This window comes from Hibiscus syriacus, unplaced genomic scaffold (genome assembly GCF_006381635.1).
Source record: "Hibiscus syriacus cultivar Baekdansim isolate YM2019G1 unplaced genomic scaffold, ASM638163v2 tig00110429_pilon, whole genome shotgun sequence".
Taxonomy (NCBI): domain Eukaryota; kingdom Viridiplantae; phylum Streptophyta; class Magnoliopsida; order Malvales; family Malvaceae; genus Hibiscus; species Hibiscus syriacus.
This window is the reverse complement of record NW_024062733.1, coordinates 2,664,668-2,682,677: the sequence shown is the minus strand read 5'-3', so window position 1 is coordinate 2,682,677 and position 18,010 is coordinate 2,664,668.

Genomic DNA, 18,010 nt, shown 5'->3' with positions numbered 1-18,010 from the left:
TTTCATGCGGAGTAACGGGCTTGCCAAGACTACCAAACTTGGCCCATCACTTGGAGAATGCTAGAAAGCCTGTTCGAGTTGGCCTGACAAGTATGGAAAATGACATATTATCAAAAAGAATTATGGGAGAATCTTTCCATATCCGTTAATATCTTCTTTATAGGGAAATAATTAGGCTAATTGATGTAATTCGATAAGTATTTATTTGATTTTTTTAGATTAGGGGATTTGGATTCATCTATATCGTTGAAGTAAATAGATCCAAGAAATTGATTTAGAGGGAGCTTAAGTATAAATAAAGAGCCTCCCCTCTCATTTGGATCATCTCATATTTCATTCCTTTTATTCTCATTTGAGAGAGAAATAAACCTCTAAGGCATTTACACTATTTCTCTTTCTCCTTTTATTTTATTCTTAAGTTTTCTTTGTACCAGTTACCTCTCTAGGTGGCTAGACTAGCCCCTGTGGTGTTTACACTTCACACGAGTGTCTAACTTTGGTGGCTTCCATAGTTCCGTTGGTGTTAGAGCTTTTGCATCCATCGAAGCCTTAAAGGGCTTGGTGCCAGGCTTTGTAGAGTTTACAATCTCACAATGCGTGATTTAAGGCTTACTTAGGCGCAAAACCGACCAAGAAGCGTAAAGGATCATCTAAAACTACATGTCTCGTCGAACTGAAACTCTGTGGGCTTAACAAGTGGTATGAGAGCCAATAAAAAAGAAAACCAAGGCAACTGAGGAGCAATAGAAGGTGGTTAAACGTAAAAAATCTCTCATCTTGGTATAAATGACAGTTGAACTAGTGCCCAATATGTCGAGCATGAACCTCAATTCAATGGCCGTAACATTAAACCAAATATCCCTTAGAGAACTGAAACAAGTTGGGGTTAAGTGGTGAGCTAACACCATTCTATCTACCGCAGAAGTATTACATAAGCATGGTCAAGGAGTTTAATATTCCATCAATTCTGCATCTACATTAGTAAAAACAAGCGACTGTGCTTTAATTTGAACCATAAACACCATGAGGATAATTGAAAAGAAAAGATGAAACAAATGAGATTAAATAGAGAATAAGAAAATGAAACAAAGAAGAAGAAAATAAAACAAATGGAAGGGATATAAGCCATTTCATGTGTAAAATGAAACTATAACGGGAAATATTTCTTGATGATTTAATATTGATTCAACAACCAAAACCAGAAATTATCATAACATATATATACATATGTTTGACGAATGAAATGTTAACTTAAAAAACCCAAATTACCCAAACCAACCCTAGCATGTTTTCTCCCCAACACATGCCTCCGACTAGAACTTGAGTAGAAACTTGTCATAGTTTTCCAACCCGTTTAACCCATCTTTGGACATAACCATAAAATTTTAAAGTAACACTTAAAACCAATAAGATTTTAGTATAAACGATAGTTGAACTGGTGCACATGTCGAACATTAACCACATCATCATGGTCATCAAATGTCCCTTAGAGAATTGAAACCAATAGGGGAAAAGTGATTTCGCATGTTGGTCTCTTTAATACAAACCATCAGTGAGCCAACACTATTCTCTCTACTACAGAAGTATTGAATTAGTCACGGTCAAGGAGTATGATATTCCATCAATTTTGTATCCACGTCAGCAAAAATAAGTGATCATGCTTTAACTTGAACCAGAAACTCCATGAGGATAACTGAAGGATGAGAAGATTGATAAAAGATACTGTTTCTTATCCACCTCTCGCTTTTCCTCTATCGGAATACAACTTTAAGTTTTGTGGCTTTCTTTAAATGTTTATATATGTATATCAACGTAACAATAAAACTCAAGATCGGCATGGCTTTGGAAGATATTTTACTGTCTAAACGATCCACAGATGACTCTAAACAAGAACTGATAATGACTGTTGTGGATTTTTCTATAAACTATAATATAGATAAATATATATATATATATATATATATATATATATATATATATATATAAAATTAATTTACTAGTATTAACTAAGAACATACATATAACCAAAAATAAAATATTACCTTATTGCTCTAGAATATCTGATCTATATCCATATCAACAAAAACAAGCGACTACGTTTTGACTTGAACCACAAACACCACGAGGATAACTGAATCATGAGAAACAAGATAGACAATAGAAAATAATATTCTAGTAATCAAGATAATATAATCATTTGGAGTGTATAAACCTTGCTTATACCTTGAAAACTTAGATGATTGATAAAAGAAACTGGTTCTTATCCACCTCTCAGTTCTCCTTCATCATAATACAAAGAAACACAAGATTGACATTGCTTTCGAAGATATTTTATGAACTAATCGATCCACAAATGTCTCTAAACAAGACTACATAATGAATGTGGTGGATTTCTCTATAAACTACAATAAATATAGAAAATAGTTAAAAATAATTTACCAGTATAACTAAGAACATACATATAACCAAAAACAAAATATTACCTTTTTGCTCAAGAATATTTTCCCTAGAGAACCTAACATTTGATGTTGCCGTACAAAAGGTTGAACATGTTGTCTTTAATGTGTGTGGAGATTATCAACAACCTCTTTGATGTTACCCTTAAAATCAGATTCTAAAGCGGATATTTCTCCAACTTGAATGTCGGATATGTTGATCACAATATCATATTGTGGAGATGTGGATGTGGTTGTAGCTGCTTCACTAAAACCTGATACTAACACATGCTCAAAAATATTTTCGATGTTGCCCTAGAGATTAGATTCTAAAGAGTTAGAACCTCATTCAACAATGTTAGATATGTTGATCATGATGTTCAATTATGAAGATGTTGGTGCAGTTATAGCTACTTACCTTTATTGTCTTAGCCTAGAAGAAATTCGAGTTAAGGTGTAGGAAATCAATTGAAACACAAACAACATAAAAAGAACAAGGATGAAGGAAATAGAGAAAATCATTTTTTTATAAAAACTAAATAACAATGAGTTGAGATGGTAAATAAAAGATGAAACAAAGGAGAATAAACAGAGAATAAAAAAATTAAATAGAGAAGAAGAAATAAAGAAAAAGAAAAAGAAATAAATGGAAGAGAGATCAATAACATTACGTGTAAAATGAAACTAAAACTATAAATATTTGTTGATGATTGAACATTGATTCAAAAACTAAAATAGAAATTATTGTGGCATATATATACATATATTTGGCGAATAAAATATAAACTTAAAAACCCATATTATTCCAATTCATTCCTAACATGTTTTCTCCCCAGTACATGCCTCCAACCAGAACTTGAGTACATATTTGACACAGCTTTCCAACCCTTTCAACTCAACTTTGGACATAACTGTAAAATTCTAAAACAACTTTATTTATGTTAGTATTACCAAAATCTTTGTATGACCAATGTAGACACGGGTATACAAAAATATTATTAAATTATTATTAAATTATTATTAATTATTATTATTATTATTTTATTATATTATTATTTTTATTTTTATTTTTATTTACATTTATTTTTTTGTGTAGGCCCAAATGCAGCCCACTACAACATCAACTCAGGCACAGTCGTCCAACCCAACAACCAAGAGCCAACCTAGATGGCCCAAAGCTCAAGCCTAGTTAAAATCAGCTAGCCCAACATATTACATCAACCCGGATAACCCAGATCCCATCCGAAGCCCAAGAGCCCAGACCCGTGTCTAGGATCCGACCCGACCCAGTGTCAATACCCTAGGGTTTCTGAAACCCTAGGGAGAAAGCAACCATCGCAGTTAGGCTTTCCAACTTCCTCACCCGCGCGTGTGACACCGCCGAACTCTCTCCAGCGGAGTCGCCAAGTTGTCATAACTATTTTTTTGATAAAATAATTAAATATCATTTAAAAAAACCATTACGACAACGTGTAAGCGACACAGTATCAATTTTGGGCGATGTGGTGGTGCTTATCATTCCCCATGAGTAACCGACTCCCGAACCTGTTTTAATCGAATCTTTGGTAAACACAGACCAAATTTTGTCTAGAAAACGATTTTTCTTAAAATTGATTTTAAAAGACGTTTTTTGTATTCGACCTACCTAACCCAAAGGTCGATTGTGACTCTTATCCAATTTAATCCAAATAAATTCATAAATCACCAATTTTCCAAATAAAAGTCATAATTGTTTTTAAAAATAATATTTATTTTTTTTTAAAAAAAGGTTATGACAGCTTGGTGACTCTGCTGTGGACCTTTTTTAGAGAGTCAGGCTGTAAGTCACTTACACATTGTCGTTGTGGTGGAAAATATGAGTTTGATTCTTTAGTTAACTTATGATCCATTTATTGAAGTTGTTAATTGCTTCATTTTTAATTGTTATACTAATATTTGAATTTTTGCTTTCAGATCTGTCCAAGTTTTGTCGAATTTTTTTCTTTTTTGTTTTGAGTCAAAGGTAGGTACGTTCCTCCTCACACAACTCACATGCATTTGCATAACATAAGCTCTAGACATGTGCTTCGATCCAAATTTAGTCGGGGTGAATGCTTTACTCTCGTAAGAATTTGTTATTCGTATGAGTTTTAGCAAATAATCCATGGGATACATGTCTTATACCTTCCTAGGGATTTATTACTCGTATGGGTATAAGATAGTGAATCCCCTCGATTTGAACTCGTTCTATTTGAAACCTGTAATGGGTGAGGTTCGAGGGTCTGGCAGCCTAAGGGGGCACCGACATCAAGGACAATTTGAGTCCCTTTAAGGAGGAGCGTTTTTAAACATTTACCTTTTACTTTAAGTTCGTAGAATGCATTTATTCTTTTTAGATAAAAGCATGGGAACTAGATACTATGCGGTTAGGATCAATTTCTTAAAATATTATTTTGGGTAGATAACATGTCCGGGTAGGAATGTTATTTAATTAAAACACGTTCGGGTAGATATCATGATGGGGTAGGTGTTATATTCATCTCTGAATAGCATTTTATATGTATCGATTGTCTTACCTGTACTAACTAATTTATTTTCTTTTGTTTGTGTACACTAAATTATTTCTTTTATTTGTGTCATTTTTCATCTTTCTTTGCATTGCATTGCATCGTCATAACATAATGCAGAAGAATTGATCTGTAAGGGGATATTCGAGAGAAATTTTTCACAAGAAGAGAACAATTTTCAATCAAGCGGTCGTGTATACAAACATGCACCGAATGTTAAAAGAAGTTCAGAGAGTCCAAGAATGAGATTTGCTCAAAGATCGTGCAGCAGTCGAGACTGATATGATGATCCACTGATCCGAGGAGTAATCCAACATTAGATTCTCATCTACGATCATTTCATCGCTAACCATCAAGGAGCGACGCACTGACTTCAGCACCACCGGGGTATTAATGGAGTCAGATTATAGAACACTTGAGGGGCATCATTTTCAAGGACGAAGATCCCAGACGAAACAATGATACACTTGAAACTCAACACCTAAACAAAGGCATATATGTAAAGTGGACGGTCTTGTAATGTGAAAGCTTTTATCTTTGGTGAAAATTGTTCTAAAATATTCATCGTTGGGATCAACATTTTTGCATTTGCATTTGCATCATTTCATTTTGCATAGTATTCATTTAAGGATTTATACATGTGTTAATCTTTCTTTGTGTGGAACTTTGAGGAAATGGTTCTAACTGTGTAACTGCATTCATATATTAATGAGAATGGAAGCCAAATTTGAGAAGCTGAAGAAAGAACTAGAAGAGAGTTTGCCAAAGATGCAACCAGAGTGGGAGATTAAAATGGAGCAGCCACAAAAGGCCACCATAGATCGTATCTTGCAACAACAAAAAGACCTAGTTGACCAAATGGTAGAAAAATTGGCAAGAGAGAGGCAATGAGAAGATTTCCCCTACCAGAGGAACCTCCGAATGTGTTATGGCCCAGGCTAATTCACCGATAGATATTTTTACCGACAAGCTTCCAAGCCACCCATCAAGCTTCTGTAACACCCCCACCCCGTACCTGACCCGGATACGAGTATGAGGTGTAATATTGACTTTTCAAACTTTGACTCTGGACAAAATTCAAAGAAAATTTAAAACTTCCATTAAAATAAAAGTGATTTATCTATATAAATTGACCAAAATAACCAAAATCGATCAGTGCATATTCAACTCAATCACTTAGTACATGACAACTATATTCAAATTAACAAACTCATTTAAATCATCTATTTTCTGATCTGAAATTTTGTAAGGGAGATGCTGACCTGTCTTGCTCTTCTTCGCTTTTCTTCTCGCTTCTGTAACCTACGTGTGAAACAATCACACGCTAAGTCTATGACTTAGTGAGGCAATAAACATATAATGTAACTATAACTTGTAATAATGCCGTAACAATCACTGCTATCATATCCTATCACTCATATCCTTATTCATGTAACAAATACCTAGAACACCTATACAATATATCATTACATGTAAGAATATACACACATATACTCATCACTCATCATTTCCATCATTATCTTATTTTACTATCAATATTATTATCATTTATATCCCTTAACCACATCCTCTTATACCTATCATTTAATCAACATATGACTCATTCATTCATACAATCCAAATATAATCATATATAACATGTAATATAATTCATAGCACAAAAGCATATAAATCACATGTAATATGGTTATTGTTATCTCTTTATTAGCCCATGTAAACATGTGAGAACTATAGGTATATGAGTCTATAGAGGTTGTGCACAAATGCTGTCACCACAACTCGTATAAATGCACCGAAGTGCCTCGTAGAAATGCACCGTAGTGCCACGTAGAATTGCACCGAAATGCCATATAAAATGCCCCTAAGGACCACGTAGAAAATTCCTTAAGAATCATATACATATACAAAGGATCAAGTATGTGTCTCAAAAGACATCACACATGTTCCAAGGAATACATATATGTCCCGAAGGACCACATAGACCCTCGGCTCTTGGCATGCCAACTATACCCCTAGCTCTCATGACACATAACATGGGCATTATTATCTATGTCATTTCATATTCACACATTCATAACACTTATCTCTTATCGCATGTCTGATATCTTATAATCATATAATCACATACTCATGTCATTTCTTGTGAAATCATACATATCATTTAAGACATATCAGACATGTACACACAAATCACTTCCATATAATTCACACGATTTATTATCTCGTAGATCATATCACATTTTCATACAATTTCACAAATCATTGTCATATATAGATATCACATTTGTACTTAATCACATAGATAATGTTATATAGCACCAACATCCCACAGTTACTATTTCGTAGCTTATATATATTGTTCTTTTATCTTTTTATAGACATATAAACACCTAGATCATAATTCCCTAATTTATTGTACATAATCATATCATCATTTATATTCATAACCCCTAGCTCATATTTTGTTCTCTTATGCTTACATAGATCCTATAACATATATTGTAGCATACTAACATATATCACTTATATAAATTCATTTATATACAAATTTCTTATATTATCTTAATTCAAGTTTACATATTTCGTTTCCATATAACCCATATCATATAAATTCACACCTCATAACATATAATATGAACAAATCATATACACATAATACAAACTTAATCATGCTTCTATTCATGCAAACATATAAAATATTGGAAACAGACTTATCACAAGTCTAATTTCCATATAATAATATGCACAATCTAATAATATGCACTCACCTTGGCCTCACTAAGTTCCAATCCACTTTTATGATTTCCTCTCTTTCGATCGAATCTTAACTTGATAATCATTCTGTAACTTGTTCATGTTTGATATCTACATAATCATACATTGATACATATGAGTATCTAATTGATATACTCTAATCTATCATTTCATAGACCAAAAGAAATGTCTATTTCAATTTCCCCTTGAAGTGCATCGATGCATTCTACAGTGTATCGATGTATCCCTTAACATGTGCATCGATGCACTCCTTATGCATCGATGCATTAATTGCATTCGATGTTTCCATTTTTAAGGGGCACATTGATGCACTTCCTGTGTATCGATACACACTGAACAATTTCTGGAAATTTACCCTTGATGCATCGGTACATGATGAATGTGTACCGATGCACACTAGCCTAGAAATCCAATTTATACATGAAAAGCCACTCTTTTCAGCTTAATTACTTCATACATCCTCCCCTTTCTTATTCTTAACTTACATACTCATATTCAAACTCATTTTTATTCATTAATCACCTCTTTAACATCAAAATCCTATTCTCCATATGTAATTCAAGAATCATACTCAATTTCTAACATGTTCCAAATCAAATTTTATTACTTCATATCTCTTAGTTAGATTGATGACAAGTCAAATTTAACTTCCAATTCTAGTTAAGAACTCTATTATAAGATTTCATCCAAGAACCTCAAATCTTTAATCCCTCCTAACTCCATCATACTTTGATTTTAATATAACGTAAGCTTTCCTTAAGCTTAGTTATCATCTAATAATCAAAGCCCAATCTTAAATTTAACAAAAAACTCAATAATCAGAAAACTCACCTTTGGCTCTTGGTTTTTACGCGTGAAGGAGGGAGAAAGATGAAGAGAATTCTGGAAACCACTTTGTTTCCTCTTCCCTTCCACGTGTTAAATATATAATCATATTTAAATATTTTCCTTACAAATGGCCCTTTTGCCCTTCAATTCACCTTATAATTACTAACATCTTTTAGGCAATATTTCAACATAAATCATTGAACTATTTCATTCTTCTACTTTAGTCACCGAATTCTAAAACTTTACAATTTAGTCACTAACCCGGTATTGCGGATGTTACAAATCCCCCTCTTTTTTTAAGAAAATTCGTCCTCAAATTTTCACTGAACATCTTGATAAAAACATATCTTCTAATGTTGTCATGTTGCTTCATTTACTTAATCTTTCTTGTCATCATCAGAAAACTTACTTTTCAATCCTTTAGCTTTTCAATTACATTTTTCTTTTATACATTCATATCATGTCACTTATCATTTAAACAACAACCAGTAACTTCAATCCATTTTCATCAATCAACATCATAAATCCATCTCTAACTACCTTATAATAATAACCAAATTCATTTTCCATCATCATTTAACCAAGAATACGACCTTAAATCTTCTTTAAATATGATTCAGCATACACTTTAAAGAATCTTTTCACACCACGTTGCACACTTTTCTTACTTTTATATCAAAAGTATCATCTACACTTCTATATAACCTTTATTGTGTTTGATCCTTTAACTCAATTCCTTTCATTTCTTTATTCCATTCTTCCTTTATTTGTTCCTTATACACAAATCATATCTTTCCTTTCATATTCACATACTCTTGTCTTATCATCTATACTCATCTCTATGTACCAATCTTCATTGCATCCTCATAGCTTTGATAACCCATTTCTTATACAGAACTTCATTCTTTATCATTTCTTATACTTGTATTTTCCTTTCTTAAAGTTCCATGCAAATACTTATCTCCTTTTCTACATCATAGCTATCTGATCAGAATACACAACTATATTCAGATTCATATCATAATAAATTAACTCAACTTTATCTTTTCCTCCAATCTTATAACTCTATTACCTTTACTCTGATAGCTAATCAATAATATATATTTAATCTAGGGCACAAGACCTAGTCAACCAATCATATACATCATTTCCAAACGAAATTATCTCAAAATTAGTTTACTTAACTTATCAATTTCACTTCTATTCTCATACATCCTGAAATTTCTGTTATTCAAACTCAACATTATAACTTCCTTTGTCTTATAAACTTATCATCGATATATACATTCTCAAACTCTTCTTATCAATCCTCAGCTTTACTCAAATATACAAATCCTTATTTCCTTTATTATATCACCTTACTATGGTCCAAATATACAACTGTATTCAGATCCATTTTATATTTGGTTATCATATCCTGAAAATATCTTATAATCTTATACTTCCAGTACATTCCCATCACTTGTTCTTGTTAGCCAACACTAACTTTTTCCTTCTAGAATGTAAAACAATATCTACATCACTTGATCCATTTAAAAGACTTCTTATTCTTCACTTTGTATAATTTCTAGCAAAACTCTGAAGTCATTCCTCCAATTTGATCTTTTAACTTGGAATACAACAAATTCTAACCAAGTTTGTAGTTGAAAATCAAAATCTCTATCTCTCTTCGATAGTGCGTATCTATGAAATACTAGTTCCCTTAATCATTCTGATTTCTCTCCAGAACCTTAACACAATAACCACTTTTTGAAAAGGGAACCATTTCAACACCTATAGCACTCTTTTTAATCTAGGAACCAGCTCTCCACACATAACTTGTATACATCATTTTCATTTAAATTAGCTTCACCACCTTTCACTCTACTCATCAAACTGTACTCTTGTCCATACACATTATGATTTCTCTCTATATTAGACTCATAAACTCTGGCTTCATATACCTTATACACTTGTCGCTGATGCACTTATCCTTGAACTTTTTTGCAATTCTAACCCAATTATTTGATCTCTTAACGTCCTTATGGTGACACTTGCTCACCATATTCTATCTTATTCGCTTTATAACAAAACTTCACCATATCACTTTTTTGATTCGAAATAGTGAAAACCTTTTATCACTATTCAAATATGATTTCAATTTTTTGAAATCAACCTTTAATCTTATAAGACACTTTCTGAGGTTTCTGCTCTTCATCCTGCCTCGCCAGGACAGGTGAATTGCTATCACCATCAGATTTGTTAGCTATCGATTCACTTTGTCATTTCTTACAATCACATTTCTATTGTATTCTATTAAACTTATTCTATCAGCAAGACATCATATTCCTTACCATTTCAGATCAGAAAATTTTGCTATTTTATGGGCATGTATACATTATAGGACACTCTAGACTCCGGTTTATATCGAGAATCGACTAAACCGTAGATCTGATACCATTAAATGTAACACCCCCACCTCGTACCCGACCCTGATACGAGTCTGAGACATCATATTGACTTTTCAAACTTTGACTCTGGACAAAATTCAAAGAAAATTTAAAACTTTCATTAAAATAAAAGCAATTTATCCACATAAATTGACCAAAATAACCAAAATCGATCAGATCATATTCAACTTAATCACTTAGTACATGCCAACTATATTCAAAGTAACCAAACACATTTAAATCATCTATTTTATGATCTGAAATTTTGTAAGGGAGATGCTGACCTGTCTTGCTCTTCTTCGTTTCTCTTATCGCTTCTGTAACGTACGTGTGAAACAATCACACGCTAAGTCTATGACTTAGTGAGGCAATAAACATATAATGTAACTATAACTTGTAATAATGCCGTAACAATCACTGCTATCATATCTATCACTCATATCCTTATTTATGTAACAAATACCTAGAACACCTATGCAATATATCATTACATGTAAGAACATACACACATATACTCATCACTCATCATTTCCATCATTAGCCTTATTTTACCATCAATATTATTATCATTTATATCCCTTAACCACATCCTCTTATACCTATCATTTTAATCAACATATGACTCATTCATTCATACAATCCAAATATAATCATATATAACATGTAATATAATTCATAACACAAAAACATATAAATCACATGTAATGTGGTTATTGTTATCTCTTTATTAGCCCATGTACACATGTGAGAACTATATATATATATGAGTCTATAGAGGTTGTGCACAAATGCTGTCACCACATCTCGTATAAATGTACCTAAGTGCCACGTAGAAATGCACCGTAGTGCCACGTAGAATTACACAGAAATGCCATATAAAATGTTCCTAAGGACCACGTAGAAAATTCCTTAAAAATCATATACATATACAAAGGATCAAGTATGTATCTCAAAAGACATCACACATGTTCCAAGGAATACATATATGTCCCGAAGAACTGTGTAGACCCTCGACTCTTGGCATGCCAACTATACCCCCTAGCTCTCATGACACATAACATGGGCATTTTTATCTATGCCATTTCATATTCACACATTCATAACACTTATCTCTTATCGCATTTCTGATCTCTTATAATCATATAATCACATAGCTCATGTCATTTCTTGTGAAATCATACATATCATGTAAGACATATCAGACATGTACACACAAATCACTTCCATATAATTAACATGATTTATTATCTCATAGATCATATCACATTTTCATACAATTTCACAAATCGTTGTCATATATAGATATCACATTTGTACTTAATCACATAGATAATGTTATATAGCACTAACATCCCACAATTCCTATTTCATAGCTTATATATATTGTTATTATATATTTTTTATAGACATATAAACACCTAGATCATAATTCCCTAATTTATTGTACATAATCATATTATCATTTATATTCATAACCCCTAACTCATATTTTATTCTCTTATGCTTACATAGATCCTATAACATATATTGTAGCATACTAACATATATCACTTATATAAATTCATTTATATACAAATTTCTTATATTCTCTTAATTCAATTTTACATATATCGTTTCCATATAACCCATATCATATAAATTCACACCTCATAACATATAATATGAACAAAATATATACACATAATACAAACTTAATCATGCTTCTATTCATGCAAACATATAAAATATTGGAAACAGACTTATCACAAGTCTAATTTATATATAATAATATGCATAATCTAATAATATGCACTCACCTTGGCCTCACTAAGTTCCAATCCACTTTTATGATTTCCTCTCTTTCGATCGAATCTTAACTTGATAATCATTCTGTAACTTGTTCATGTTCGATATCTACATAATCATACATTGATACATATCAGTATCTAATTGATATACTGTAATCTATCATTTCATAGACCAAAAGAAATGTCTATTTCAATTTCCCCTTGTAGTGCATCGATGCATTCTACAGTGTATCGATGTATCCCTTAACATGTGCATCGATACACTCCTTATGCATCGATGCATTAATTGCATTCGATGTTTCCATTTTTAAGGGGCACATCGATGCACTTCCTGTGTATCGATACACACTGAACAATTTCTGGAAATTTACTCTTGATGCATCGGTACATGATGAATGTGTACCGATGCAAACTAGCCTAGAAATCCAATTTATACCCGAAAATCCACTATTTTTAGCTTAATTGCTTCATACATCATCCCCTTTCTTATTCTTAACTTACATACTCATATTCAAACTCATTTTTATTCATTAATCACCTCTTTAACATCAAAATCCTATTCTCCATATGTAATTCAAGAATCATACTCAATTTCTAACATGTTCCAAATATAATTTTATTACTTAATATCTCTTAATTAGATTGATGACAAGTCAAATTTAACTTCCAATTCTAGTTAAGAACTTTATTCCAAGATTTCATCCAAGAACCTCAAATCTTTAATCCCTCCTAACTCCATCATACTTTGATTTTAAGATAACATAAGTTTTCCTTAATCTTAGTTATCATCTAATTATCAAAACCCAATCTTAAATTTAACAAAAAACTCAATAATAAGAAAAATCACCTTTGGCTCTTGGTTTTTACGTGTGAAGGGGGAAGAAAGATGAAGAGAATTCTGGAAACCACTTTTTCCTCTTCCTTTCCACGTGTTAAATATATAATCATATTTAAATATTTGCCTTGCAAATGACCCTTTTTCCCTTCAATTCACCTTATAATTACTAACATCATTTAGGCAATATTTTAACATAAATCACTGAACTATTTCATTCTTCTACTTTAGTCACCAAATTCTAAAACTTTACAATTTAGTCACTAACCCGGTATTGCGGATGTTACATCTACTCTGCCATTAAAAATCAAGCAACTGTGATAAATCATCAGGATAATTCTACTGATCACAACATGCCAAATTCTGATGAAATGAGATGATCCAAGAATGAGATCCCAGAGAATTTGAAAAAATAGTGCAGAGAGACATTCATGGAAATGAGAGGAAAAAGCTCTCACAATGAAATGTATGTAACAGAACTAGTCTTAGTTCCTGAATTGGTGCTTCTACCCAAATTCAAGATGTCCGAGTTTGAAAAGTACAATGAAACCAGTTGTCCTAACGCCCATTTCACGATGTTTATTCGAATGATGATTAGATATGCGAACAATGATTAGATGTTGATCCATTTCTTCCAAGCCAATTTGACTCGACCTGCTTCAAGGTGGTATAATCAACTGAGTCGTACTCAAGTCTGTTCCTGAAAGGATTTGGCTAGTGCCTTTCTGGCCCAATACAAACACATGATTGATATGGTCCCTGATCGAACAACGCTGTAGAATATAGAGATGAAGAGTGGTGAGAGCTTTCGACAATACACACAATGATGGAGGGATGTTTCATCTCAAGTGCATCCATCAATGACTGAAAGAGAGTTCATCACTCTATTCATTGAAACATTTAAGTCTCCATATATCGATTACATGATAGGAGATGCCACCAGAGTTTCTCTGACATCGTCATGTGTGGAGAAATGATCAAAAGAGAAGTCAAGAATGGCCAGGTAAGTGGCACTAGTAGTACTGACATTGAGAAAAGAGCTGAGATTAACATCGTGGGATCTTATCTAGCTAGTCTTGAGACCAAGCCTCATAATATCTTCCGTGAAAAGACTCGCATAAATCCAATCCTAATGACATATGAGGAATTGCTCCCAACGCTAGTTGAGAAGAATCTTGTGACTCCAGTTTAATCCAAATTAAGAGAAACCCCATATCTCGAAGGCCATGATATTAATGCCATATGCAGCTATCACATTGGGAGCTCAGGGCACACCACTGAGAACTGTGGGGCATTGAAGTGTAAGGTCCAAGATCTGATCAATTCAGGGGCATTGACATTTAATGTGTAATGGGGCATTCTAATCAGGAGTCAACTGGAGTATCCATCAGGAGCTTTGTTGCATTCTCATGCATGTCATCTTGTTTGAATTTGTTTTTCTTTTGTACTTTTCATGTTTAAATGTTTGTAAACCACTTGACTTTTGAACATTTTAAATAAAATGCTTTCTTCTTAGGAAATGAACAAATTTTAATCTTGAATTTTTTAAATATCATTCTAATTAAAAGCTTTTTAATAATTGGGGTTGTATATATTTGACATATGACATGACAACTACGACCATTTTTTTTGAAAAACAATTAAATATTATTTTTAAAAAGGATTATGACTTTTTTTTGGAAAAATTGGTGATTTATGAATTGATTTGCATTAAATTGGATAGAAGTCGCCATCTACCTTTGGGTTAGGTAGGTTGAATACCTAAAAACTTATTTTAAAAATAATTTTAAGAAAAAAACATTTTTTTAGACAAAATTTGGTCTGTTTTTACTAAAGATTCGATTAAAACGAGTTCGGGAGTCGGTTACATGTGGGGAAGGATAACCACCCCCACAATACCCAAAATTGATATTGTGTCACTTACACGTTGTTGTAATGGTTTTTTTAAAATAATATTTAATTGTTTTATCAAAAAAATGGTTATGACAGCTTGGTGACTTCGCTGGGGTGAGTTCGGCGGTATCACACACGAGCTGGAGAAGGAGCGATGAAGTCTACGCGCGACTGAGGAAGTTGGAAAGCCTAACGGCGGAAGCGACTTTCTCCCTAGGGTTTCAGAAACCCTAGGGTATTGACACTGGGCCGGGTTGGATCCTAGACACGAGTCTTGGCTCTTGGGCTTCAGATGGGATCTGGGTTATCCGGGTTGATGTAATATGTTAGGCCAACTAATTGTAATTGGGCTGGGGATCCCTTTTGGGCTTCGGGTCATCTGGGTTGGCTCTTCGTTATTGGGTTGGACGATTGGGCCCGAGTTAATATTGTATTGGGCTGTATTTGGGCATACACAAAAAAATAAATGTAAAATGTAAATAAAAATAATATTAATAATAATAATTTAATAATATTTTTGTAGATCCGGATAAAAACGGGTGTCTACAACCAATATTCGTCATTCATCTTTCCCATTTATTTATTTAAAGAGAAAATTATAGTGCTATTGTAAGTCATTTTTTGGCTTATGCTCACCCTTATTTATTTATTTATTTATTTATTTTTATTTCACAATTTTGTGAACATCATTTTGAATGAATAAGTTACTTTCTTTTCCTTTTTAAATTTTATTAATATGATAAATATAAATATTAAAAAAAGTCATCATTTTTTCTTTTAATAGCAAGGCTTTCATGCATTTAATGTTTGTTATATTTTGACCTAAATTATAATTAGTAATTAAATTAATTTTTTTTAATTCTAATGGTCCACTTTCTAATTACGTTCATTTAATAGAGTAAATATCTATTTTAGGCAAGAATTCTTATTTCAAATATTTGGCTATATAAATAAAGATAGTGTGTTAGCCTTTAAAGATGTGGGAGAGAATTATTTTTGGAGAGATGTAATCATTTTTGGAATCTCTATAACTTTTGGGGCTTATGTTGTAGAAATAGTTTTGTAGGGATGTTTGAAGAGTGTTTTGTGGTATACCAAGTTTTGGGATATATGTGATATGATATATTTGTACTCTTCGAGTTCTCTACATTTGTAATGGATTGTTGTTCATCACGCCCGTGGATGTAAGCATGGTTAAACTACGTTAAATCTTCTTTCTTGGCTATATATTATTTTATATTGATATTACTTTTGTTATTTTTTTTACTCCCAAATTCTTAACAAATTGGTATCAGAGCGTCCAAATTGTTTGATTTGAGTACGATAATGACATCTTCAAAGTATAAGAAGTCACTATTGGATCGTAACACCAAATTCAAATTGTGGAAGGCAGAAGTACGCAAATTTTAAGAACTATCTTATTCTGATGAAAGGACAGAGGAAACTGCCAAGTTTTATATTTACAGGGTTATAATCATAGAAAATGAATTATTATTTTTCCTTTCATAGTAAAGGAGGATTTTGTGTTGAACAAAAAAATCAGGGGCATAATGATTTTGGGAGCAAAATAATATACTATTCCGCGACATAACAAATTTGAGGAAAAAAGAGTTCACTCTGTGGGTATAAAAAATTCGAGATGAAAATTTACTTTTGTGAGTATAACAGAAAAGATATAATTGTCATTGATGATCAGGATGTTGTTGTGCATGATATTATTTGTAATGAACAAGTTATGAACGAAGTTAGTACTTATGATTTCCTTACCGATGTGAAGACTAAATCTAAGTTTTGATAAGCTTTAGATTCAACTGACAATTGTTGTTGAAAAATATTCCTGTAAGGGAATTCGTGAAAAAAGTGGATAATATGTTCTCATGGTAGAGAACTTATTCGTTTAAGTGAATAATTGCTTTTGTTGAGTTTGAGTGCCTCATCGAATTGGGTGTTTTATCTCAAATCCTTCACACTTTTAGAATTCGTGTTAAGTTAATTTTTTTTTAAAGTTTGGCTCGAACTTAAAGTGACATAATTTAATTGAGAAAGTAATAACTCTAGTTTGATTAAAGATAGAGAATTTTATTAAAGTAGAAAAATTTATTAAAATAGATGTTTATTTTATTTAGCTTCATTTGTAATAAAATATATATCTCTATAAATAGATATTAAGGGTTAGTTAGGGCTAGAGATCAGGTTGTCCACGAGAACTCTTATTGCATTATTATTCTCTTGACATTAGTAAATTTTCTTATTTTCTGTCCGTGATTTTTCTCAGTTTTCTATATAAAATTAGTGTCTAATTTATTGGTCGATCATTATGCATGTCATCATCTTATAACAAATTGGTATCAAATAGTCCGAGTTATTTGACTCTTTCATAAGAATTTTTGCCTAAAATAAAATTTACTTTATTAGATCTTTTTTCTTGTGCATGTTTTATTTTATTTTAATATTATTTTGGTTATTTTGGTGCCCCAAATTC